This window comes from Ambystoma mexicanum, chromosome 2q (genome assembly GCF_040938575.1).
Source record: "Ambystoma mexicanum isolate Mex_15411 chromosome 2q, UKY_AmexF1_1, whole genome shotgun sequence".
Taxonomy (NCBI): Eukaryota; Metazoa; Chordata; class Amphibia; order Caudata; family Ambystomatidae; genus Ambystoma; species Ambystoma mexicanum.
In genome coordinates, this window is record NC_090924.1 from 127,986,658 (window position 1) to 128,010,800 (window position 24,143).

At 47.2% G+C, this 24,143-nt stretch overlaps 13 non-coding genes across 13 annotated transcripts; all 13 read left to right on the forward strand.

The window, feature by feature from the left end:
- Nucleotides 1-1,738: 1,738 nt before the first annotated feature.
- On the forward strand, nucleotides 1,739-1,811 carry TRNAV-CAC (transfer RNA valine (anticodon CAC)). The gene has a single exon. It is a non-coding gene; the product is annotated as a tRNA-Val (tRNA).
- A 1,792-nt stretch (nucleotides 1,812-3,603) lies between these two features.
- TRNAV-CAC (transfer RNA valine (anticodon CAC)) lies at nucleotides 3,604-3,676 on the forward strand. The gene has a single exon. It is a non-coding gene; the product is annotated as a tRNA-Val (tRNA).
- A 1,315-nt stretch (nucleotides 3,677-4,991) lies between these two features.
- TRNAP-UGG (transfer RNA proline (anticodon UGG)) lies at nucleotides 4,992-5,063 on the forward strand. Its single transcript has one exon. It is a non-coding gene; the product is annotated as a tRNA-Pro (tRNA).
- A 2,258-nt stretch (nucleotides 5,064-7,321) lies between these two features.
- Nucleotides 7,322-7,394, forward strand: TRNAV-CAC (transfer RNA valine (anticodon CAC)). Its single transcript has one exon. It is a non-coding gene; the product is annotated as a tRNA-Val (tRNA).
- Nucleotides 7,395-8,697: 1,303 nt separating this feature from the next.
- TRNAP-UGG (transfer RNA proline (anticodon UGG)) lies at nucleotides 8,698-8,769 on the forward strand. The gene has a single exon. It is a non-coding gene; the product is annotated as a tRNA-Pro (tRNA).
- Nucleotides 8,770-9,189: 420 nt separating this feature from the next.
- Nucleotides 9,190-9,262, forward strand: TRNAV-CAC (transfer RNA valine (anticodon CAC)). Its single transcript has one exon. It is a non-coding gene; the product is annotated as a tRNA-Val (tRNA).
- Nucleotides 9,263-12,425: 3,163 nt separating this feature from the next.
- Nucleotides 12,426-12,497, forward strand: TRNAP-UGG (transfer RNA proline (anticodon UGG)). The gene has a single exon. It is a non-coding gene; the product is annotated as a tRNA-Pro (tRNA).
- Nucleotides 12,498-14,286: 1,789 nt separating this feature from the next.
- TRNAP-UGG (transfer RNA proline (anticodon UGG)) lies at nucleotides 14,287-14,358 on the forward strand. The gene has a single exon. It is a non-coding gene; the product is annotated as a tRNA-Pro (tRNA).
- Nucleotides 14,359-16,616: 2,258 nt separating this feature from the next.
- On the forward strand, nucleotides 16,617-16,689 carry TRNAV-CAC (transfer RNA valine (anticodon CAC)). Its single transcript has one exon. It is a non-coding gene; the product is annotated as a tRNA-Val (tRNA).
- A 1,303-nt stretch (nucleotides 16,690-17,992) lies between these two features.
- On the forward strand, nucleotides 17,993-18,064 carry TRNAP-UGG (transfer RNA proline (anticodon UGG)). The gene has a single exon. It is a non-coding gene; the product is annotated as a tRNA-Pro (tRNA).
- A 420-nt stretch (nucleotides 18,065-18,484) lies between these two features.
- Nucleotides 18,485-18,557, forward strand: TRNAV-CAC (transfer RNA valine (anticodon CAC)). Its single transcript has one exon. It is a non-coding gene; the product is annotated as a tRNA-Val (tRNA).
- A 1,303-nt stretch (nucleotides 18,558-19,860) lies between these two features.
- TRNAP-UGG (transfer RNA proline (anticodon UGG)) lies at nucleotides 19,861-19,932 on the forward strand. The gene has a single exon. It is a non-coding gene; the product is annotated as a tRNA-Pro (tRNA).
- A 420-nt stretch (nucleotides 19,933-20,352) lies between these two features.
- TRNAV-CAC (transfer RNA valine (anticodon CAC)) lies at nucleotides 20,353-20,425 on the forward strand. Its single transcript has one exon. It is a non-coding gene; the product is annotated as a tRNA-Val (tRNA).
- The last annotated feature ends 3,718 nt before the right edge of the window (nucleotides 20,426-24,143 follow it).

The window sequence follows — 24,143 nt, forward strand, 5'->3', positions numbered from 1 at the left end:
ACACACAAATGTAAAGTATGAACTTATTTGCGTTCCCATGGAAATAGCATATGCTCTCAAGAGCTTGAGAAATACACTGGGAAGGCAAGCATCCTCACATGTATTCTGTATATGGGGCCAATAAAAAAATGCACGCGCTTGCATTTTGTGTATGTAATGTTGCAGAGCACAGAGAGGATTTATTTTCCCTACTGCTGGGTATTTGAGTCTCTGGGATCACAGTTGGGTCCGCTCCGTCCTCTGAAATGGTCCATATTAGTTACATAGGTTAGTGTACCAAAGAAATAATACATTTTCATATACAGCTTCTTCATTTCTGTGTTCTGAGGGATTACCAGTTGTAAGAAATGCACTTGCCGGTACAGTGATTCCCTGGCTTTCTCTGGCCCGAGAAAGCTTTTCCTCTGAAGTGGGAACAGAAGTTGGACTGCTTCTGCTGAACTTCCTGAAAGCAGAGCTGGCGGGAGGAGGGACTTTTTGAGTGCTGGGAAAATTTGAGCTGGAAATTTGCATCGGCTGGACAGAGATTGCTTGGAGCAGCCAAAATATAATAACGGCCATGGCGCTCAAGTAAAGCAGAAAGCTTTTAGTATACACCTTTTGCACTCTTGTCAACGAAGCTGGGTTCTGTGAATGCTCACCCTACGCAAGAAAAGAGAACAGACTTTGCTGGTGACCTAAATATATCTGGCCTGATCGAGCACGATCGAGCTCTGAGTGAGCAGCTGTGCAATGGTCATCTTTACCAAAGGGGAGATGCTGCTTTTTCCAGTGTCACGCCCATGCTCTCAGGGCTGGAGGGAGGAGGGCTGCTTTTTGTTTTTACAGGCAAAAGGAAAGGCCCAGCCCTCAGAGCTTCTGCCAATGCAGATCCCAGCAGGTGCAAAATAAAGGCTCTCCCCCACCTTGCCAGCTGCAGATTGATCAGAAGACTGCTAGTCTAGTGTGTTGGGCCACTTTCTCTCTTCTGTGTATCGTCCCCTCTTATTACATAAACAGCATAAGAGGAATAAAGGAAGGAAGGAAGGAAGGAAGGAACAGTGTATCGCAAGCACCTTCCACCCTGATGTCAATGGGCCACCAACCTTCGGGATGAGGAGGAGACCTGTGAAGACAGTCAGAGCGTGCCGACTGGGGCATTCATTTGGCTCATACACCGACAAGGCTTTCAGCGGCAGGAACAAACTTCAGGAATAGGCATTCTTGGCCTCGAATCCTAAGGGGGGTGCAAACGCTGAGGACAATTCCGTCAAATGCTCAAAGGACTGTGGCTCGTTGGTCTAGGGGTATGATTCTCGCTTTGGGTGCGAGAGGTCCCAATCAAGGTGGTTAACTTGAGCTCCTATTTTTTGTTTTTTCAATGTTATTTTCATTGGACAGACTCTCTGGTTTTCTCGGTAAGCAGTAGTCGATGAACAATTCACTTCCTGAACCTCTTTGCGTGCCATGTCCTTGCGACAAGCACTTTGTGTTCTCTGTTAGCTCTCAGTAACATTCCTTGATTTGCTTGTGAGTTTTGGCCGTCCGATCTCAAAGTGGAAATATGTCCTTCCCTCTGTACGCTGCATAGGCCCTCAGCTGGCATACTTGTATATGTGCGCATGCTTGATAGGACGTATGTTTTAGGCTGGATTGTGTGAGCTTCAGGCGCAAGGCATTTGATTAGTCTTTAAGCAGGTCCACTTGCACTGCCCTTTGCACCTGTTCTCCCAGTCCCTACAAAGGTGAGTAAGCAGCTGTTTCTGTAGTGTAGTGGTTATCACGTTCGCCTCACACGCGAAAGGTCCCCGGTTCGAGACCGGGCAGAAACACTCTCTGCTGGCATTTTACACAAAATAGTTTTTTTCCCCTTTTGTCACACACAAATGTAAAGTATGAACTTATTTGCGTTCCCATGGAAATAGCATATGCTCTCAAGAGCTTGAGAAATACACTGGGAAGGCAAGCATCCTCACATGTATTCTGTATATGGGGCCAATAAAAAAATGCACGCGCTTGCATTTTGTGTATGTAATGTTGCAGAGCACAGAGAGGATTTATTTTCCCTACTGCTGGGTATTTGAGTCTCTGGGATCACAGTTGGGTCCGCTCCGTCCTCTGAAATGGTCCATATTAGTTACATAGGTTAGTGTACCAAAGAAATAATACATTTTCATATACAGCTTCTTCATTTCTGTGTTCTGAGGGATTACCAGTTGTAAGAAATGCACTTGCCGGTACAGTGATTCCCTGGCTTTCTCTGGCCCGAGAAAGCTTTTCCTCTGAAGTGGGAACAGAAGTTGGACTGCTTCTGCTGAACTTCCTGAAAGCAGAGCTGGCGGGAGGAGGGACTTTTTGAGTGCTGGGAAAATTTGAGCTGGAAATTTGCATCGGCTGGACAGAGATTGCTTGGAGCAGCCAAAATATAATAACGGCCATGGCGCTCAAGTAAAGCAGAAAGCTTTTAGTATACACCTTTTGCACTCTTGTCAACGAAGCTGGGCTCTGTGAATGCTCACCCTACGCAAGAAAAGAGAACAGACTTTGCTGGTGACCTAAATATATCTCGCCTGATCGAGCACGATCGAGCTCTGAGTGAGCAGCTGTGCAATGGTCATCTTTACCAAAGGGGAGATGCTGCTTTTTCCAGTGTCACGCCCATGCTCTCAGGGCTGGAGGGAGGAGGGCTGCTTTTTGTTTTTACAGGCAAAAGGAAAGGCCCAGCCCTCAGAGCTTCTGCCAATGCAGATCCCAGCAGGTGCAAAATAAAGGCTCTCCCCCACCTTGCCAGCTGCAGATTGATCAGAAGACTGCTAGTCTAGTGTGTTGGGCCACTTTCTCTCTTCTGTGTATCGTCCCCTCTTATTACATAAACAGCATAAGAGGAATAAAGGAAGGAAGGAAGGAAGGAAGGAAGGAAGGAACAGTGTATCGCAAGCACCTTCCACCCTGATGTCAATGGGCCACCAACCTTCGGGATGAGGAGGAGACCTGTGAAGACAGTCAGAGCGTGCCGACTGGGGCATTCATTTGGCTCATACACCGACAAGGCTTTCAGCGGCAGGAACAAACTTCAGGAATAGGCATTCTTTACCTCGAATCCTAAGGGGGGTGCAAACGCTGAGGACAATTCCGTCAAATGCTCAAAGGACCGTGGCTCGTTGGTCTAGGGGTATGATTCTCGCTTTGGGTGCGAGAGGTCCCAATCAAGGTGGTTAACTTGAGCTCCTATTTTTTGTTTTTTCAATGTTATTTTCATTGGACAGACTCTCTGGTTTTCTCGGTAAGCAGTAGTCGATGAACAATTCACTTCCTGAACCTCTTTGCGTGCCATGTCCTTGCGACAAGCACTTTGTGTTCTCTGTTAGCTCTCAGTAACATTCCTTGATTTGCTTGTGAGTTTTGGCCGTCCGATCTCAAAGTGGAAATATGTCCTTCCCTCTGTACGCTGCATAGGCCCTCAGCTGGCATACTTGTATATGTGCGCATGCTTGATAGGACGTATGTTTTAGGCTGGATTGTGTGAGCTTCAGGCGCAAGGCATTTGATTAGTCTTTAAGCAGGTCCACTTGCACTGCCCTTTGCACCTGTTCTCCCAGTCCCTACAAAGGTGAGTAAGCAGCTGTTTCTGTAGTGTAGTGGTTATCACGTTCGCCTCACACGCGAAAGGTCCCCGGTTCGAGACCGGGCAGAAACACTCTCTGCTGGCATTTTACACAAAATAGTTTTTTTCCCCTTTTGTCACACACAAATGTAAAGTATGAACTTATTTGCGTTCCCATGGAAATAGCATATGCTCTCAAGAGCTTGAGAAATACACTGGGAAGGCAAGCATCCTCACATGTATTCTGTATATGGGGCCAATAAAAAAATGCACGCGCTTGCATTTTGTGTATGTAATGTTGCAGAGCACAGAGAGGATTTATTTTCCCTACTGCTGGGTATTTGAGTCTCTGGGATCACAGTTGGGTCCGCTCCGTCCTCTGAAATGGTCCATATTAGTTACATAGGTTAGTGTACCAAAGAAATAATACATTTTCATATACAGCTTCTTCATTTCTGTGTTCTGAGGGATTACCAGTTGTAAGAAATGCACTTGCCGGTACAGTGATTCCCTGGCTTTCTCTGGCCCGAGAAAGCTTTTCCTCTGAAGTGGGAACAGAAGTTGGACTGCTTCTGCTGAACTTCCTGAAAGCAGAGCTGGCGGGAGGAGGGACTTTTTGAGTGCTGGGAAAATTTGAGCTGGAAATTTGCATCGGCTGGACAGAGATTGCTTGGAGCAGCCAAAATATAATAACGGCCATGGCGCTCAAGTAAAGCAGAAAGCTTTTAGTATACACCTTTTGCACTCTTGTCAACGAAGCTGGGTTCTGTGAATGCTCACCCTACGCAAGAAAAGAGAACAGACTTTGCTGGTGACCTAAATATATCTGGCCTGATCGAGCACGATCGAGCTCTGAGTGAGCAGCTGTGCAATGGTCATCTTTACCAAAGGGGAGATGCTGCTTTTTCCAGTGTCACGCCCATGCTCTCAGGGCTGGAGGGAGGAGGGCTGCTTTTTGTTTTTACAGGCAAAAGGAAAGGCCCAGCCCTCAGAGCTTCTGCCAATGCAGATCCCAGCAGGTGCAAAATAAAGGCTCTCCCCCACCTTGCCAGCTGCAGATTGATCAGAAGACTGCTAGTCTAGTGTGTTGGGCCACTTTCTCTCTTCTGTGTATCGTCCCCTCTTATTACATAAACAGCATAAGAGGAATAAAGGAAGGAAGGAAGGAAGGAAGGAACAGTGTATCGCAAGCACCTTCCACCCTGATGTCAATGGGCCACCAACCTTCGGGATGAGGAGGAGACCTGTGAAGACAGTCAGAGCGTGCCGACTGGGGCATTCATTTGGCTCATACACCGACAAGGCTTTCAGCGGCAGGAACAAACTTCAGGAATAGGCATTCTTGGCCTCGAATCCTAAGGGGGGTGCAAACGCTGAGGACAATTCCGTCAAATGCTCAAAGGACCGTGGCTCGTTGGTCTAGGGGTATGATTCTCGCTTTGGGTGCGAGAGGTCCCGGGTTCAAATCCCGTACGAGCCCAATCAAGGTGGTTAACTTGAGCTCCTTTTTTTTGTTTTTTCAATGTTATTTTCATTGGACAGACTCTCTGGTTTTCTCGGTAAGCAGTAGTCGATGAACAATTCACTTCCTGAACCTCTTTGCGTGCCATGTCCTTGCGACAAGCACTTTGTGTTCTCTGTTAGCTCTCAGTAACATTCCTTGATTTGCTTGTGAGTTTTGGCCGTCCGATCTCAAAGTGGAAATATGTCCTTCCCTCTGTACGCTGCATAGGCCCTCAGCTGGCATACTTGTATATGTGCGCATGCTTGATAGGACGTATGTTTTAGGCTGGATTGTGTGAGCTTCAGGCGCAAGGCATTTGATTAGTCTTTAAGCAGGTCCACTTGCACTGCCCTTTGCACCTGTTCTCCCAGTCCCTACAAAGGTGAGCAAGCAGCTGTTTCTGTAGTGTAGTGGTTATAAAGGTCCCCGGTTCGAGACCGGGCAGAAACACTCTCTGCTGGCATTTTACACAAAATAGTTTTTTTCCCCTTTTGTCACACACAAATGTAAAGTATGAACTTATTTGCGTTCCCATGGAAATAGCATATGCTCTCAAGAGCTTGAGAAATACACTGGGAAGGCAAGCATCCTCACATGTATTCTGTATATGGGGCCAATAAAAAAATGCACGCGCTTGCATTTTGTGTATGTAATGTTGCAGAGCACAGAGAGGATTTATTTTCCCTACTGCTGGGTATTTGGGTCTCTGGGATCACAGTTGGGTCCGCTCCGTCCTCTGAAATGGTCCATATTAGTTACATAGGTTAGTGTACCAAAGAAATAATACATTTTCATATACAGCTTCTTCATTTCTGTGTTCTGAGGGATTACCAGTTGTAAGAAATGCACTTGCCGGTACAGTGATTCCCTGGCTTTCTCTGGCCCGAGAAAGCTTTTCCTCTGAAGTGGGAACAGAAGTTGGACTGCTTCTGCTGAACTTCCTGAAAGCAGAGCTGGCGGGAGGAGGGACTTTTTGAGTGCTGGGAAAATTTGAGCTGGAAATTTGCATCGGCTGGACAGAGATTGCTTGGAGCAGCCAAAATATAATAACGGCCATGGCGCTCAAGTAAAGCAGAAAGCTTTTAGTATACACCTTTTGCACTCTTGTCAACGAAGCTGGGCTCTGTGAATGCTCACCCTACGCAAGAAAAGAGAACAGACTTTGCTGGTGACCTAAATATATCTCGCCTGATCGAGCACGATCGAGCTCTGAGTGAGCAGCTGTGCAATGGTCATCTTTACCAAAGGGGAGATGCTGCTTTTTCCAGTGTCACGCCCATGCTCTCAGGGCTGGAGGGAGGAGGGCTGCTTTTTGTTTTTACAGGCAAAAGGAAAGGCCCAGCCCTCAGAGCTTCTGCCAATGCAGATCCCAGCAGGTGCAAAATAAAGGCTCTCCCCCACCTTGCCAGCTGCAGATTGATCAGAAGACTGCTAGTCTAGTGTGTTGGGCCACTTTCTCTCTTCTGTGTATCGTCCCCTCTTATTACATAAACAGCATAAGAGGAATAAAGGAAGGAAGGAAGGAAGGAAGGAACAGTGTATCGCAAGCACCTTCCACCCTGATGTCAATGGGCCACCAACCTTCGGGATGAGGAGGAGACCTGTGAAGACAGTCAGAGCGTGCCGACTGGGGCATTCATTTGGCTCATACACCGACAAGGCTTTCAGCGGCAGGAACAAACTTCAGGAATAGGCATTCTTGGCCTCGAATCCTAAGGGGGGTGCAAACGCTGAGGACAATTCCGTCAAATGCTCAAAGGACTGTGGCTCGTTGGTCTAGGGGTATGATTCTCGCTTTGGGTGCGAGAGGTCCCAATCAAGGTGGTTAACTTGAGCTCCTATTTTTTGTTTTTTCAATGTTATTTTCATTGGACAGACTCTCTGGTTTTCTCGGTAAGCAGTAGTCGATGAACAATTCACTTCCTGAACCTCTTTGCGTGCCATGTCCTTGCGACAAGCACTTTGTGTTCTCTGTTAGCTCTCAGTAACATTCCTTGATTTGCTTGTGAGTTTTGGCCGTCCGATCTCAAAGTGGAAATATGTCCTTCCCTCTGTACGCTGCATAGGCCCTCAGCTGGCATACTTGTATATGTGCGCATGCTTGATAGGACGTATGTTTTAGGCTGGATTGTGTGAGCTTCAGGCGCAAGGCATTTGATTAGTCTTTGAGCAGGTCCACTTGCACTGCCCTTTGCACCTGTTCTCCCAGTCCCTACAAAGGTGAGTAAGCAGCTGTTTCTGTAGTGTAGTGGTTATCACGTTCGCCTCACACGCGAAAGGTCCCCGGTTCGAGACCGGGCAGAAACACTCTCTGCTGGCATTTTACACAAAATAGTTTTTTTCCCCTTTTGTCACACACAAATGTAAAGTATGAACTTATTTGCGTTCCCATGGAAATAGCATATGCTCTCAAGAGCTTGAGAAATACACTGGGAAGGCAAGCATCCTCACATGTATTCTGTATATGGGGCCAATAAAAAAATGCACGCGCTTGCATTTTGTGTATGTAATGTTGCAGAGCACAGAGAGGATTTATTTTCCCTACTGCTGGGTATTTGAGTCTCTGGGATCACAGTTGGGTCCGCTCCGTCCTCTGAAATGGTCCATATTAGTTACATAGGTTAGTGTACCAAAGAAATAATACATTTTCATATACAGCTTCTTCATTTCTGTGTTCTGAGGGATTACCAGTTGTAAGAAATGCACTTGCCGGTACAGTGATTCCCTGGCTTTCTCTGGCCCGAGAAAGCTTTTCCTCTGAAGTGGGAACAGAAGTTGGACTGCTTCTGCTGAACTTCCTGAAAGCAGAGCTGGCGGGAGGAGGGACTTTTTGAGTGCTGGGAAAATTTGAGCTGGAAATTTGCATCGGCTGGACAGAGATTGCTTGGAGCAGCCAAAATATAATAACGGCCATGGCGCTCAAGTAAAGCAGAAAGCTTTTAGTATACACCTTTTGCACTCTTGTCAACGAAGCTGGGCTCTGTGAATGCTCACCCTACGCAAGAAAAGAGAACAGACTTTGCTGGTGACCTAAATATATCTCGCCTGATCGAGCACGATCGAGCTCTGAGTGAGCAGCTGTGCAATGGTCATCTTTGCCAAAGGGGAGATGCTGCTTTTTCCAGTGTCACGCCCATGCTCTCAGGGCTGGAGGGAGGAGGGCTGCTTTTTGTTTTTACAGGCAAAAGGAAAGGCCCAGCCCTCAGAGCTTCTGCCAATGCAGATCCCAGCAGGTGCAAAATAAAGGCTCTCCCCCACCTTGCCAGCTGCAGATTGATCAGAAGACTGCTAGTCTAGTGTGTTGGGCCACTTTCTCTCTTCTGTGTATCGTCCCCTCTTATTACATAAACAGCATAAGAGGAATAAAGGAAGGAAGGAACAGTGTATCGCAAGCACCTTCCACCCTGATGTCAATGGGCCACCAACCTTCGGGATGAGGAGGAGACCTGTGAAGACAGTCAGAGCGTGCCGACTGGGGCATTCATTTGGCTCATACACCGACAAGGCTTTCAGCGGCAGGAACAAACTTCAGGAATAGGCATTCTTGGCCTCGAATCCTAAGGGGGGTGCAAACGCTGAGGACAATTCCGTCAAATGCTCAAAGGACCGTGGCTCGTTGGTCTAGGGGTATGATTCTCGCTTTGGGTGCGAGAGGTCCCGGGTTCAAATCCCGTACGAGCCCAATCAAGGTGGTTAACTTGAGCTCCTTTTTTTTGTTTTTTCAATGTTATTTTCATTGGACAGACTCTCTGGTTTTCTCGGTAAGCAGTAGTCGATGAACAATTCACTTCCTGAACCTCTTTGCGTGCCATGTCCTTGCGACAAGCACTTTGTGTTCTCTGTTAGCTCTCAGTAACATTCCTTGATTTGCTTGTGAGTTTTGGCCGTCCGATCTCAAAGTGGAAATATGTCCTTCCCTCTGTACGCTGCATAGGCCCTCAGCTGGCATACTTGTATATGTGCGCATGCTTGATAGGACGTATGTTTTAGGCTGGATTGTGTGAGCTTCAGGCGCAAGGCATTTGATTAGTCTTTAAGCAGGTCCACTTGCACTGCCCTTTGCACCTGTTCTCCCAGTCCCTACAAAGGTGAGCAAGCAGCTGTTTCTGTAGTGTAGTGGTTATCACGTTCGCCTCACACCCGAAAGGTCCCCGGTTCGAGACCGGGCAGAAACACTCTCTGCTGGCATTTTACACAAAATAGTTTTTTTCCCCTTTTGTCACACACAAATGTAAAGTATGAACTTATTTGCGTTCCCATGGAAATAGCATATGCTCTCAAGAGCTTGAGAAATACACTGGGAAGGCAAGCATCCTCACATGTATTCTGTATATGGGGCCAATAAAAAAATGCACGCGCTTGCATTTTGTGTATGTAATGTTGCAGAGCACAGAGAGGATTTATTTTCCCTACTGCTGGGTATTTGGGTCTCTGGGATCACAGTTGGGTCCGCTCCGTCCTCTGAAATGGTCCATATTAGTTACATAGGTTAGTGTACCAAAGAAATAATACATTTTCATATACAGCTTCTTCATTTCTGTGTTCTGAGGGATTACCAGTTGTAAGAAATGCACTTGCCGGTACAGTGATTCCCTGGCTTTCTCTGGCCCGAGAAAGCTTTTCCTCTGAAGTGGGAACAGAAGTTGGACTGCTTCTGCTGAACTTCCTGAAAGCAGAGCTGGCGGGAGGAGGGACTTTTTGAGTGCTGGGAAAATTTGAGCTGGAAATTTGCATCGGCTGGACAGAGATTGCTTGGAGCAGCCAAAATATAATAACGGCCATGGCGCTCAAGTAAAGCAGAAAGCTTTTAGTATACACCTTTTGCACTCTTGTCAACGAAGCTGGGCTCTGTGAATGCTCACCCTACGCAAGAAAAGAGAACAGACTTTGCTGGTGACCTAAATATATCTCGCCTGATCGAGCACGATCGAGCTCTGAGTGAGCAGCTGTGCAATGGTCATCTTTACCAAAGGGGAGATGCTGCTTTTTCCAGTGTCACGCCCATGCTCTCAGGGCTGGAGGGAGGAGGGCTGCTTTTTGTTTTTACAGGCAAAAGGAAAGGCCCAGCCCTCAGAGCTTCTGCCAATGCAGATCCCAGCAGGTGCAAAATAAAGGCTCTCCCCCACCTTGCCAGCTGCAGATTGATCAGAAGACTGCTAGTCTAGTGTGTTGGGCCACTTTCTCTCTTCTGTGTATCGTCCCCTCTTATTACATAAACAGCATAAGAGGAATAAAGGAAGGAAGGAAGGAAGGAAGGAACAGTGTATCGCAAGCACCTTCCACCCTGATGTCAATGGGCCACCAACCTTCGGGATGAGGAGGAGACCTGTGAAGACAGTCAGAGCGTGCCGACTGGGGCATTCATTTGGCTCATACACCGACAAGGCTTTCAGCGGCAGGAACAAACTTCAGGAATAGGCATTCTTTACCTCGAATCCTAAGGGGGGTGCAAACGCTGAGGACAATTCCGTCAAATGCTCAAAGGACCGTGGCTCGTTGGTCTAGGGGTATGATTCTCGCTTTGGGTGCGAGAGGTCCCAATCAAGGTGGTTAACTTGAGCTCCTATTTTTTGTTTTTTCAATGTTATTTTCATTGGACAGACTCTCTGGTTTTCTCGGTAAGCAGTAGTCGATGAACAATTCACTTCCTGAACCTCTTTGCGTGCCATGTCCTTGCGACAAGCACTTTGTGTTCTCTGTTAGCTCTCAGTAACATTCCTTGATTTGCTTGTGAGTTTTGGCCGTCCGATCTCAAAGTGGAAATATGTCCTTCCCTCTGTACGCTGCATAGGCCCTCAGCTGGCATACTTGTATATGTGCGCATGCTTGATAGGACGTATGTTTTAGGCTGGATTGTGTGAGCTTCAGGCGCAAGGCATTTGATTAGTCTTTAAGCAGGTCCACTTGCACTGCCCTTTGCACCTGTTCTCCCAGTCCCTACAAAGGTGAGTAAGCAGCTGTTTCTGTAGTGTAGTGGTTATCACGCACGCGAAAGGTCCCCGGTTCGAGACCGGGCAGAAACACTCTCTGCTGGCATTTTACACAAAATAGTTTTTTTCCCCTTTTGTCACACACAAATGTAAAGTATGAACTTATTTGCGTTCCCATGGAAATAGCATATGCTCTCAAGAGCTTGAGAAATACACTGGGAAGGCAAGCATCCTCACATGTATTCTGTATATGGGGCCAATAAAAAAATGCACGCGCTTGCATTTTGTGTATGTAATGTTGCAGAGCACAGAGAGGATTTATTTTCCCTACTGCTGGGTATTTGAGTCTCTGGGATCACAGTTGGGTCCGCTCCGTCCTCTGAAATGGTCCATATTAGTTACATAGGTTAGTGTACCAAAGAAATAATACATTTTCATATACAGCTTCTTCATTTCTGTGTTCTGAGGGATTACCAGTTGTAAGAAATGCACTTGCCGGTACAGTGATTCCCTGGCTTTCTCTGGCCCGAGAAAGCTTTTCCTCTGAAGTGGGAACAGAAGTTGGACTGCTTCTGCTGAACTTCCTGAAAGCAGAGCTGGCGGGAGGAGGGACTTTTTGAGTGCTGGGAAAATTTGAGCTGGAAATTTGCATCGGCTGGACAGAGATTGCTTGGAGCAGCCAAAATATAATAACGGCCATGGCGCTCAAGTAAAGCAGAAAGCTTTTAGTATACACCTTTTGCACTCTTGTCAACGAAGCTGGGTTCTGTGAATGCTCACCCTACGCAAGAAAAGAGAACAGACTTTGCTGGTGACCTAAATATATCTGGCCTGATCGAGCACGATCGAGCTCTGAGTGAGCAGCTGTGCAATGGTCATCTTTACCAAAGGGGAGATGCTGCTTTTTCCAGTGTCACGCCCATGCTCTCAGGGCTGGAGGGAGGAGGGCTGCTTTTTGTTTTTACAGGCAAAAGGAAAGGCCCAGCCCTCAGAGCTTCTGCCAATGCAGATCCCAGCAGGTGCAAAATAAAGGCTCTCCCCCACCTTGCCAGCTGCAGATTGATCAGAAGACTGCTAGTCTAGTGTGTTGGGCCACTTTCTCTCTTCTGTGTATCGTCCCCTCTTATTACATAAACAGCATAAGAGGAATAAAGGAAGGAAGGAAGGAAGGAAGGAACAGTGTATCGCAAGCACCTTCCACCCTGATGTCAATGGGCCACCAACCTTCGGGATGAGGAGGAGACCTGTGAAGACAGTCAGAGCGTGCCGACTGGGGCATTCATTTGGCTCATACACCGACAAGGCTTTCAGCGGCAGGAACAAACTTCAGGAATAGGCATTCTTGGCCTCGAATCCTAAGGGGGGTGCAAACGCTGAGGACAATTCCGTCAAATGCTCAAAGGACCGTGGCTCGTTGGTCTAGGGGTATGATTCTCGCTTTGGGTGCGAGAGGTCCCGGGTTCAAATCCCGTACGAGCCCAATCAAGGTGGTTAACTTGAGCTCCTTTTTTTTGTTTTTTCAATGTTATTTTCATTGGACAGACTCTCTGGTTTTCTCGGTAAGCAGTAGTCGATGAACAATTCACTTCCTGAACCTCTTTGCGTGCCATGTCCTTGCGACAAGCACTTTGTGTTCTCTGTTAGCTCTCAGTAACATTCCTTGATTTGCTTGTGAGTTTTGGCCGTCCGATCTCAAAGTGGAAATATGTCCTTCCCTCTGTACGCTGCATAGGCCCTCAGCTGGCATACTTGTATATGTGCGCATGCTTGATAGGACGTATGTTTTAGGCTGGATTGTGTGAGCTTCAGGCGCAAGGCATTTGATTAGTCTTTAAGCAGGTCCACTTGCACTGCCCTTTGCACCTGTTCTCCCAGTCCCTACAAAGGTGAGCAAGCAGCTGTTTCTGTAGTGTAGTGGTTATAAAGGTCCCCGGTTCGAGACCGGGCAGAAACACTCTCTGCTGGCATTTTACACAAAATAGTTTTTTTCCCCTTTTGTCACACACAAATGTAAAGTATGAACTTATTTGCGTTCCCATGGAAATAGCATATGCTCTCAAGAGCTTGAGAAATACACTGGGAAGGCAAGCATCCTCACATGTATTCTGTATATGGGGCCAATAAAAAAATGCACGCGCTTGCATTTTGTGTATGTAATGTTGCAGAGCACAGAGAGGATTTATTTTCCCTACTGCTGGGTATTTGGGTCTCTGGGATCACAGTTGGGTCCGCTCCGTCCTCTGAAATGGTCCATATTAGTTACATAGGTTAGTGTACCAAAGAAATAATACATTTTCATATACAGCTTCTTCATTTCTGTGTTCTGAGGGATTACCAGTTGTAAGAAATGCACTTGCCGGTACAGTGATTCCCTGGCTTTCTCTGGCCCGAGAAAGCTTTTCCTCTGAAGTGGGAACAGAAGTTGGACTGCTTCTGCTGAACTTCCTGAAAGCAGAGCTGGCGGGAGGAGGGACTTTTTGAGTGCTGGGAAAATTTGAGCTGGAAATTTGCATCGGCTGGACAGAGATTGCTTGGAGCAGCCAAAATATAATAACGGCCATGGCGCTCAAGTAAAGCAGAAAGCTTTTAGTATACACCTTTTGCACTCTTGTCAACGAAGCTGGGCTCTGTGAATGCTCACCCTACGCAAGAAAAGAGAACAGACTTTGCTGGTGACCTAAATATATCTCGCCTGATCGAGCACGATCGAGCTCTGAGTGAGCAGCTGTGCAATGGTCATCTTTACCAAAGGGGAGATGCTGCTTTTTCCAGTGTCACGCCCATGCTCTCAGGGCTGGAGGGAGGAGGGCTGCTTTTTGTTTTTACAGGCAAAAGGAAAGGCCCAGCCCTCAGAGCTTCTGCCAATGCAGATCCCAGCAGGTGCAAAATAAAGGCTCTCCCCCACCTTGCCAGCTGCAGATTGATCAGAAGACTGCTAGTCTAGTGTGTTGGGCCACTTTCTCTCTTCTGTGTATCGTCCCCTCTTATTACATAAACAGCATAAGAGGAATAAAGGAAGGAAGGAAGGAAGGAAGGAACAGTGTATCGCAAGCACCTTCCACCCTGATGTCAATGGGCCACCAACCTTCGGGATGAGGAGGAGACCTGTGAAGACAGTCAGAGCGTGCCGACTGGGGCATTCATTTGGCTCATACACCGACAAGGCTTTCAGCGGCAGGAACAAACTTCAGGAATAGGCATTCTTGGCCTCGAATCCTAAGGGGGGTGCAAACGCTGAGGACAATTCCGTCAAATGCTCAAAGGACCGTGGCTCGTTGGTCTAGGGGTATGATTCTCGCTTTGGGTGCGAGAGGTCCCGGGTTCAAATCCCGTACGAGCCCAATCAAGGTGGTTAACTTGAGCACCTTTTTTTTGTTTTTTCAATGTTATTTTCATTGGACAGACTCTCTGGTTTTCTCGGTAAGCAGTAGTCGATGAACAATTCACTTCCTGAACCTCTTTGCGTGCCATGTCCTTGCGACAAGCACTTTGTGTTCTCTGTTAGCTCTCAGTAACATTCCTTGATTTGCTTGTGAGTTTTGGCCGTCCGATCTCAAAGTGGAAATATGTCCTTCCCTCTGTACGCTGCATAGGCCCTCAGCTGGCATACTTGTATATGTGCGCATGCTTGATAGGACGTATGTTTTAGGCTGGATTGTGTGAGCTTCAGGCGCAAGGCATTTGATTAGTCTTTAAGCAGGTCCACTTGCACTGCCCTTTGCACCTGTTCTCCCAGTCCCTACAAAGGTGAGCAAGCAGCTGTTTCTGTAGTGTAGTGGTTATAAAGGTCCCCGGTTCGAGACCGGGCAGAAACACTCTCTGCTGGCATTTTACACAAAATAGTTTTTTTCCCCTTTTGTCACACACAAATGTAAAGTATGAACTTATTTGCGTTCCCATGGAAATAGCATATGCTCTCAAGAGCTTGAGAAATACACTGGGAAGGCAAGCATCCTCACATGTATTCTGTATATGGGGCCAATAAAAAAATGCACGCGCTTGCATTTTGTGTATGTAATGTTGCAGAGCACAGAGAGGATTTATTTTCCCTACTGCTGGGTATTTGGGTCTCTGGGATCACAGTTGGGTCCGCTCCGTCCTCTGAAATGGTCCATATTAGTTACATAGGTTAGTGTACCAAAGAAATAATACATTTTCATATACAGCTTCTTCATTTCTGTGTTCTGAGGGATTACCAGTTGTAAGAAATGCACTTGCCGGTACAGTGATTCCCTGGCTTTCTCTGGCCCGAGAAAGCTTTTCCTCTGAAGTGGGAACAGAAGTTGGACTGCTTCTGCTGAACTTCCTGAAAGCAGAGCTGGCGGGAGGAGGGACTTTTTGAGTGCTGGGAAAATTTGAGCTGGAAATTTGCATCGGCTGGACAGAGATTGCTTGGAGCAGCCAAAATATAATAACGACCATGGCGCTCAAGTAAAGCAGAAAGCTTTTAGTATACACCTTTTGCACTCTTGTCAACGAAGCTGGGCTCTGTGAATGCTCACCCTACGCAAGAAAAGAGAACAGACTTTGCTGGTGACCTAAATATATCTCGCCTGATCGAGCACGATCGAGCTCTGAGTGAGCAGCTGTGCAATGGTCATCTTTACCAAAGGGGAGATGCTGCTTTTTCCAGTGTCACGCCCATGCTCTCAGGGCTGGAGGGAGGAGGGCTGCTTTTTGTTTTTACAGGCAAAAGGAAAGGCCCAGCCCTCAGAGCTTCTGCCAATGCAGATCCCAGCAGGTGCAAAATAAAGGCTCTCCCCCACCTTGCCAGCTGCAGATTGATCAGAAGACTGCTAGTCTAGTGTGTTGGGCCACTTTCTCTCTTCTGTGTATCGTCCCCTCTTATTACATAAACAGCATAAGAGGAATAAAGGAAGGAAGGAAGGAAGGAAGGAACAGTGTATCGCAAGCACCTTCCACCCTGATGTCAATGGGCCACCAACCTTCGGGATGAGGAGGAGACCTGTGAAGACAGTCAGAGCGTGCCGACTGGGGCATTCATTTGGCTCATACACCGACAAGGCTTTCAGCGGCAGGAACAAACTTCAGGAATAGGCATTCTTGGCCTCGAATCCTAAGGGGGGTGCAAACGCTGAGGACAATTCCGTCAAATGCTCAAAGGACTGTGGCTCGTTGGTCTAGGGGTATGATTCTCGCTTTGGGTGCGAGAGGTCCCAATCAAGGTGGTTAACTTGAGCTCCTATTTTTTGTTTTTTCAATGTTATTTTCATTGGACAGACTCTCTGGTTTTCTCGGTAAGCAGTAGTCGATGAACAATTCACTTCCTGAACCTCTTTGCGTGCCATGTCCTTGCGACAAGCACTTTGTGTTCTCTGTTAGCTCTCAGTAACATTCCTTGATTTGCTTGTGAGTTTTGGCCGTCCGATCTCAAAGTGGAAATATGTCCTTCCCTCTGTACGCTGCATAGGCCCTCAGCTGGCATACTTGTATATGTGCGCATGCTTGATAGGACGTATGTTTTAGGCTGGATTGTGTGAGCTTCAGGCGCAAGGCATTTGATTAGTCTTTAAGCAGGTCCACTTGCACTGCCCTTTGCACCTGTTCTCCCAGTCCCTACAAAGGTGAGTAAGCAGCTGTTTCTGTAGTGTAGTGGTTATCACGTTCGCCTCACACGCGAAAGGTCCCCGGTTCGAGACCGGGCAGAAACACTCTCTGCTGGCATTTTACACAAAATAGTTTTTTTCCCCTTTTGTCACACACAAATGTAAAGTATGAACTTATTTGCGTTCCCATGGAAATAGCATATGCTCTCAAGAGCTTGAGAAATACACTGGGAAGGCAAGCATCCTCACATGTATTCTGTATATGGGGCCAATAAAAAAATGCACGCGCTTGCATTTTGTGTATGTAATGTTGCAGAGCACAGAGAGGATTTATTTTCCCTACTGCTGGGTATTTGAGTCTCTGGGATCACAGTTGGGTCCGCTCCGTCCTCTGAAATGGTCCATATTAGTTACATAGGTTAGTGTACCAAAGAAATAATACATTTTCATATACAGCTTCTTCATTTCTGTGTTCTGAGGGATTACCAGTTGTAAGAAATGCACTTGCCGGTACAGTGATTCCCTGGCTTTCTCTGGCCCGAGAAAGCTTTTCCTCTGAAGTGGGAACAGAAGTTGGACTGCTTCTGCTGAACTTCCTGAAAGCAGAGCTGGCGGGAGGAGGGACTTTTTGAGTGCTGGGAAAATTTGAGCTGGAAATTTGCATCGGCTGGACAGAGATTGCTTGGAGCAGCCAAAATATAATAACGGCCATGGCGCTCAAGTAAAGCAGAAAGCTTTTAGTATACACCTTTTGCACTCTTGTCAACGAAGCTGGGCTCTGTGAATGCTCACCCTACGCAAGAAAAGAGAACAGACTTTGCTGGTGACCTAAATATATCTCGCCTGATCGAGCACGATCGAGCTCTGAGTGAGCAGCTGTGCAATGGTCATCTTTACCAAAGGGGAGATGCTGCTTTTTCCAGTGTCACGCCCATGCTCTCAGGGCTGGAGGGAGGAGGGCTGCTTTTTGTTTTTACAGGCAAAAGGAAAGGCCCAGCCCTCAGAGCTTCTGCCAATGCAGATCCCAGCAGGTGCAAAATAAAGGCTCTCCCCCACCTTGCCAGCTGCAGATTGATCAGAAGACTGCTGGTCTAGTGTGTTGGGCCACTTTCTCTCTTCTGTGTATCGTCCCCTCTTATTACATAAACAGCATAAGAGGAATAAAGGAAGGAAGGAACAGTGTATCGCAAGCACCTTCCACCCTGATGTCAATGGGCCACCAACCTTCGGGATGAGGAGGAGACCTGTGAAGACAGTCAGAGCGTGCCGACTGGGGCATTCATTTGGCTCATACACCGACAAGGCTTTCAGCGGCAGGAACAAACTTCAGGAATAGGCATTCTTGGCCTCGAATCCTAAGGGGGGTGCAAACGCTGAGGACAATTCCGTCAAATGCTCAAAGGACCGTGGCTCGTTGGTCTAGGGGTATGATTCTCGCTTTGGGTGCGAGAGGTCCCGGGTTCAAATCCCGTACGAGCCCAATCAAGGTGGTTAACTTGAGCTCCTTTTTTTTGTTTTTTCAATGTTATTTTCATTGGACAGACTCTCTGGTTTTCTCGGTAAGCAGTAGTCGATGAACAATTCCCTTCCTGAACCTCTTTGCGTGCCATGTCCTTGCGACAAGCACTTTGTGTTCTCTGTTAGCTCTCAGTAACATTCCTTGATTTGCTTGTGAGTTTTGGCCGTCCGATCTCAAAGTGGAAATATGTCCTTCCCTCTGTACGCTGCATAGGCCCTCAGCTGGCATACTTGTATATGTGCGCATGCTTGATAGGACGTATGTTTTAGGCTGGATTGTGTGAGCTTCAGGCGCAAGGCATTTGATTAGTCTTTAAGCAGGTCCACTTGCACTGCCCTTTGCACCTGTTCTCCCAGTCCCTACAAAGGTGAGCAAGCAGCTGTTTCTGTAGTGTAGTGGTTATCACGTTCGCCTCACACGCGAAAGGTCCCCGGTTCGAGACCGGGCAGAAACACTCTCTGCTGGCATTTTACACAAAATAGTTTTTTTCCCCTTTTGTCACACACAAATGTAAAGTATGAACTTATTTGCGTTCCCATGGAAATAGCATATGCTCTCAAGAGCTTGAGAAATACACTGGGAAGGCAAGCATCCTCACATGTATTCTGTATATGGGGCCAATAAAAAAATGCACGCGCTTGCATTTTGTGTATGTAATGTTGCAGAGCACAGAGAGGATTTATTTTCCCTACTGCTGGGTATTTGGGTCTCTGGGATCACAGTTGGGTCCGCTCCGTCCTCTGAAATGGTCCATATTAGTTACATAGGTTAGTGTACCAAAGAAATAATACATTTTCATATACAGCTTCTTCATTTCTGTGTTCTGAGGGATTACCAGTTGTAAGAAATGCACTTGCCGGTACAGTGATTCCCTGGCTTTCTCTGGCCCGAGAAAGCTTTTCCTCTGAAGTGGGAACAGAAGTTGGACTGCTTCTGCTGAACTTCCTGAAAGCAGAGCTGGCGGGAGGAGGGACTTTTTGAGTGCTGGGAAAATTTGAGCTGGAAATTTGCATCGGCTGGACAGAGATTGCTTGGAGCAGCCAAAATATAATAACGGCCATGGCGCTCAAGTAAAGCAGAAAGCTTTTAGTATACACCTTTTGCACTCTTGTCAACGAAGCTGGGCTCTGTGAATGCTCACCCTACGCAAGAAAAGAGAACAGACTTTGCTGGTGACCTAAATATATCTCGCCTGATCGAGCACGATCGAGCTCTGAGTGAGCAGCTGTGCAATGGTCATCTTTACCAAAGGGGAGATGCTGCTTTTTCCAGTGTCACGCCCATGCTCTCAGGGCTGGAGGGAGGAGGGCTGCTTTTTGTTTTTACAGGCAAAAGGAAAGGCCCAGCCCTCAGAGCTTCTGCCAATGCAGATCCCAGCAGGTGCAAAATAAAGGCTCTCCCCCACCTTGCCAGCTGCAGATTGATCAGAAGACTGCTAGTCTAGTGTGTTGGGCCACTTTCTCTCTTCTGTGTATCGTCCCCTCTTATTACATAAACAGCATAAGAGGAATAAAGGAAGGAAGGAACAGTGTATCGCAAGCACCTTCCACCCTGATGTCAATGGGCCACCAACCTTCGGGATGAGGAGGAGACCTGTGAAGACAGTCAGAGCGTGCCGACTGGGGCATTCATTTGGCTCATACACCGACAAGGCTTTCAGCGGCAGGAACAAACTTCAGGAATAGGCATTCTTGGCCTCGAATCCTAAGGGGGGTGCAAACGCTGAGGACAATTCCGTCAAATGCTCAAAGGACCGTGGCTCGTTGGTCTAGGGGTATGATTCTCGCTTTGGGTGCGAGAGGTCCCGGGTTCAAATCCCGTACGAGCCCAATCAAGGTGGTTAACTTGAGCTCCTTTTTTTTGTTTTTTCAATGTTATTTTCATTGGACAGACTCTCTGGTTTTCTCGGTAAGCAGTAGTCGATGAACAATTCACTTCCTGAACCTCTTTGCGTGCCATGTCCTTGCGACAAGCACTTTGTGTTCTCTGTTAGCTCTCAGTAACATTCCTTGATTTGCTTGTGAGTTTTGGCCGTCCGATCTCAAAGTGGAAATATGTCCTTCCCTCTGTACGCTGCATAGGCCCTCAGCTGGCATACTTGTATATGTGCGCATGCTTGATAGGACGTATGTTTTAGGCTGGATTGTGTGAGCTTCAGGCGCAAGGCATTTGATTAGTCTTTAAGCAGGTCCACTTGCACTGCCCTTTGCACCTGTTCTCCCAGTCCCTACAAAGGTGAGCAAGCAGCTGTTTCTGTAGTGTAGTGGTTATCACGTTCGCCTCACACGCGAAAGGTCCCCGGTTCGAGACCGGGCAGAAACACTCTCTGCTGGCATTTTACACAAAATAGTTTTTTTCCCCTTTTGTCACACACAAATGTAAAGTATGAACTTATTTGCGTTCCCATGGAAATAGCATATGCTCTCAAGAGCTTGAGAAATACACTGGGAAGGCAAGCATCCTCACATGTATTCTGTATATGGGGCCAATAAAAAAATGCACGCGCTTGCATTTTGTGTATGTAATGTTGCAGAGCACAGAGAGGATTTATTTTCCCTACTGCTGGGTATTTGGGTCTCTGGGATCACAGTTGGGTCCGCTCCGTCCTCTGAAATGGTCCATATTAGTTACATAGGTTAGTGTACCAAAGAAATAATACATTTTCATATACAGCTTCTTCATTTCTGTGTTCTGAGGGATTACCAGTTGTAAGAAATGCACTTGCCGGTACAGTGATTCCCTGGCTTTCTCTGGCCCGAGAAAGCTTTTCCTCTGAAGTGGGAACAGAAGTTGGACTGCTTCTGCTGAACTTCCTGAAAGCAGAGCTGGCGGGAGGAGGGACTTTTTGAGTGCTGGGAAAATTTGAGCTGGAAATTTGCATCGGCTGGACAGAGATTGCTTGGAGCAGCCAAAATATAATAACGGCCATGGCGCTCAAGTAAAGCAGAAAGCTTTTAGTATACACCTTTTGCACTCTTGTCAACGAAGCTGGGCTCTGTGAATGCTCACCCTACGCAAGAAAAGAGAACAGACTTTGCTGGTGACCTAAATATATCTCGCCTGATCGAGCACGATCGAGCTCTGAGTGAGCAGCTGTGCAATGGTCATCTTTACCAAAGGGGAGATGCTGCTTTTTCCAGTGTCACGCCCATGCTCTCAGGGCTGGAGGGAGGAGGGCTGCTTTTTGTTTTTACAGGCAAAAGGAAAGGCCCAGCCCTCAGAGCTTCTGCCAATGCAGATCCCAGCAGGTGCAAAATAAAGGCTCTCCCCCACCTTGCCAGCTGCAGATTGATCAGAAGACTGCTAGTCTAGTGTGTTGGGCCACTTTCTCTCTTCTGTGTATCGTCCCCTCTTATTACATAAACAGCATAAGAGGAATAAAGGAAGGAAGGAAGGAAGGAAGGAACAGTGTATCGCAAGCACCTTCCACCCTGATGTCAATGGGCCACCAACCTTCGGGATGAGGAGGAGACCTGTGAAGACAGTCAGAGCGTGCCGACTGGGGCATTCATTTGGCTCATACACCGACAAGGCTTTCAGCGGCAGGAACAAACTTCAGGAATAGGCATTCTTTACCTCGAATCCTAAGGGGGGTGCAAACGCTGAGGACAATTCCATCAAATGCTCAAAGGACCGTGGCTCGTTGGTCTAGGGGTATGATTCTCGCTTTGGGTGCGAGAGGTCCCAATCAAGGTGGTTAACTTGAGCTCCTATTTTTTGTTTTTTCAATGTTATTTTCATTGGACAGACTCTCTGGTTTTCTCGGTAAGCAGTAGTCGATGAACAATTCACTTCCTGAACCTCTTTGCGTGCCATGTCCTTGCGACAAGCACTTTGTGTTCTCTGTTAGCTCTCAGTAACATTCCTTGATTTGCTTGTGAGTTTTGGCCGTCCGATCTCAAAGTGGAAATATGTCCTTCCCTCTGTACGCTGCATAGGCCCTCAGCTGGCATACTTGTATATGTGCGCATGCTTGATAGGACGTATGTTTTAGGCTGGATTGTGTGAGCTTCAGGCGCAAGGCATTTGATTAGTCTTTAAGCAGGTCCACTTGCACTGCCCTTTGCACCTGTTCTCCCAGTCCCTACAAAGGTGAGTAAGCAGCTGTTTCTGTAGTGTAGTGGTTATCACGCACGCGAAAGGTCCCCGGTTCGAGACCGGGCAGAAACACTCTCTGCTGGCATTTTACACAAAATAGTTTTTTTCCCCTTTTGTCACACACAAATGTAAAGTATGAACTTATTTGCGTTCCCATGGAAATAGCATATGCTCTCAAGAGCTTGAGAAATACACTGGGAAGGCAAGCATCCTCACATGTATTCTGTATATGGGGCCAATAAAAAAATGCACGCGCTTGCATTTTGTGTATGTAATGTTGCAGAGCACAGAGAGGATTTATTTTCCCTACTGCTGGGTATTTGAGTCTCTGGGATCACAGTTGGGTCCGCTCCGTCCTCTGAAATGGTCCATATTAGTTACATAGGTTAGTGTACCAAAGAAATAATACATTTTCATATACAGCTTCTTCATTTCTGTGTTCTGAGGGATTACCAGTTGTAAGAAATGCACTTGCCGGTACAGTGATTCCCTGGCTTTCTCTGGCCCGAGAAAGCTTTTCCTCTGAAGTGGGAACAGAAGTTGGACTGCTTCTGCTGAACTTCCTGAAAGCAGAGCTGGCGGGAGGAGGGACTTTTTGAGTGCTGGGAAAATTTGAGCTGGAAATTTGCATCGGCTGGACAGAGATTGCTTGGAGCAGCCAAAATATAATAACGGCCATGGTGCTCAAGTAAAGCAGAAAGCTTTTAGTATACACCTTTTGCACTCTTGTCAACGAAGCTGGGTTCTGTGAATGCTCACCCTACGCAAGAAAAGAGAACAGACTTTGCTGGTGACCTAAATATATCTGGCCTGATCGAGCACGATCGAGCTCTGAGTGAGCAGCTGTGCAATGGTCATCTTTACCAAAGGGGAGATGCTGCTTTTTCCAGTGTCACGCCCATGCTCTCAGGGCTGGAGGGAGGAGGGCTGCTTTTTGTTTTTACAGGCAAAAGGAAAGGCCCAGCCCTCAGAGCTTCTGCCAATGCAGATCCCAGCAGGTGCAAAATAAAGGCTCTCCCCCACCTTGCCAGCTGCAGATTGATCAGAAGACTGCTAGTCTAGTGTGTTGGGCCACTTTCTCTCTTCTGTGTATCGTCCCCTCTTATTACATAAACAGCATAAGAGGAATAAAGGAAGGAAGGAAGGAAGGAAGGAACAGTGTATCGCAAGCACCTTCCACCCTGATGTCAATGGGCCACCAACCTTCGGGATGAGGAGGAGACCTGTGAAGACAGTCAGAGCGTGCCGACTGGGGCATTCATTTGGCTCATACACCGACAAGGCTTTCAGCGGCAGGAACAAACTTCAGGAATAGGCATTCTTGGCCTCGAATCCTAAGGGGGGTGCAAACGCTGAGGACAATTCCGTCAAATGCTCAAAGAACCGTGGCTCGTTGGTCTAGGGGTATGATTCTTGCTTTGGGTGCGAGAGGGCCCGGGTTCAAATCCCGTACGAGCCCAATCAAGGTGGTTAACTTGAGCTCCTTTTTTTTGTTTTTTCAATGTTATTTTCATTGGACAGACTCTCTGGTTTTCTCGGTAAGCAGTAGTCGATGAACAATTCACTTCCTGAACCTCTTTGCGTGCCATGTCCTTGCGACAAGCACTTTGTGTTCTCTGTTAGCTCTCAGTAACATTCCTTGATTTGCCTGTGAGTTTTGGCCGTCCGATCTCAAAGTGGAAATATGTCCTTCCCTCTGTACGCTGCATAGGCCCTCAGCTGGCATACTTGTATATGTGCGCATGCTTGATAGGACGTATGTTTTAGGCTGGATTGTGTGAGCTTCAGGCGCAAGGCATTTGATTAGTCTTTAAGCAGGTCCACTTGCACTGCCCTTTGCACCTGTTCTCCCAGTCCCTACAAAGGTGAGCAAGCAGCTGTTTCTGTAGTGTAGTGGTTATAAAGGTCCCCGGTTCGAGACCGGGCAGAAACACTCTCTGCT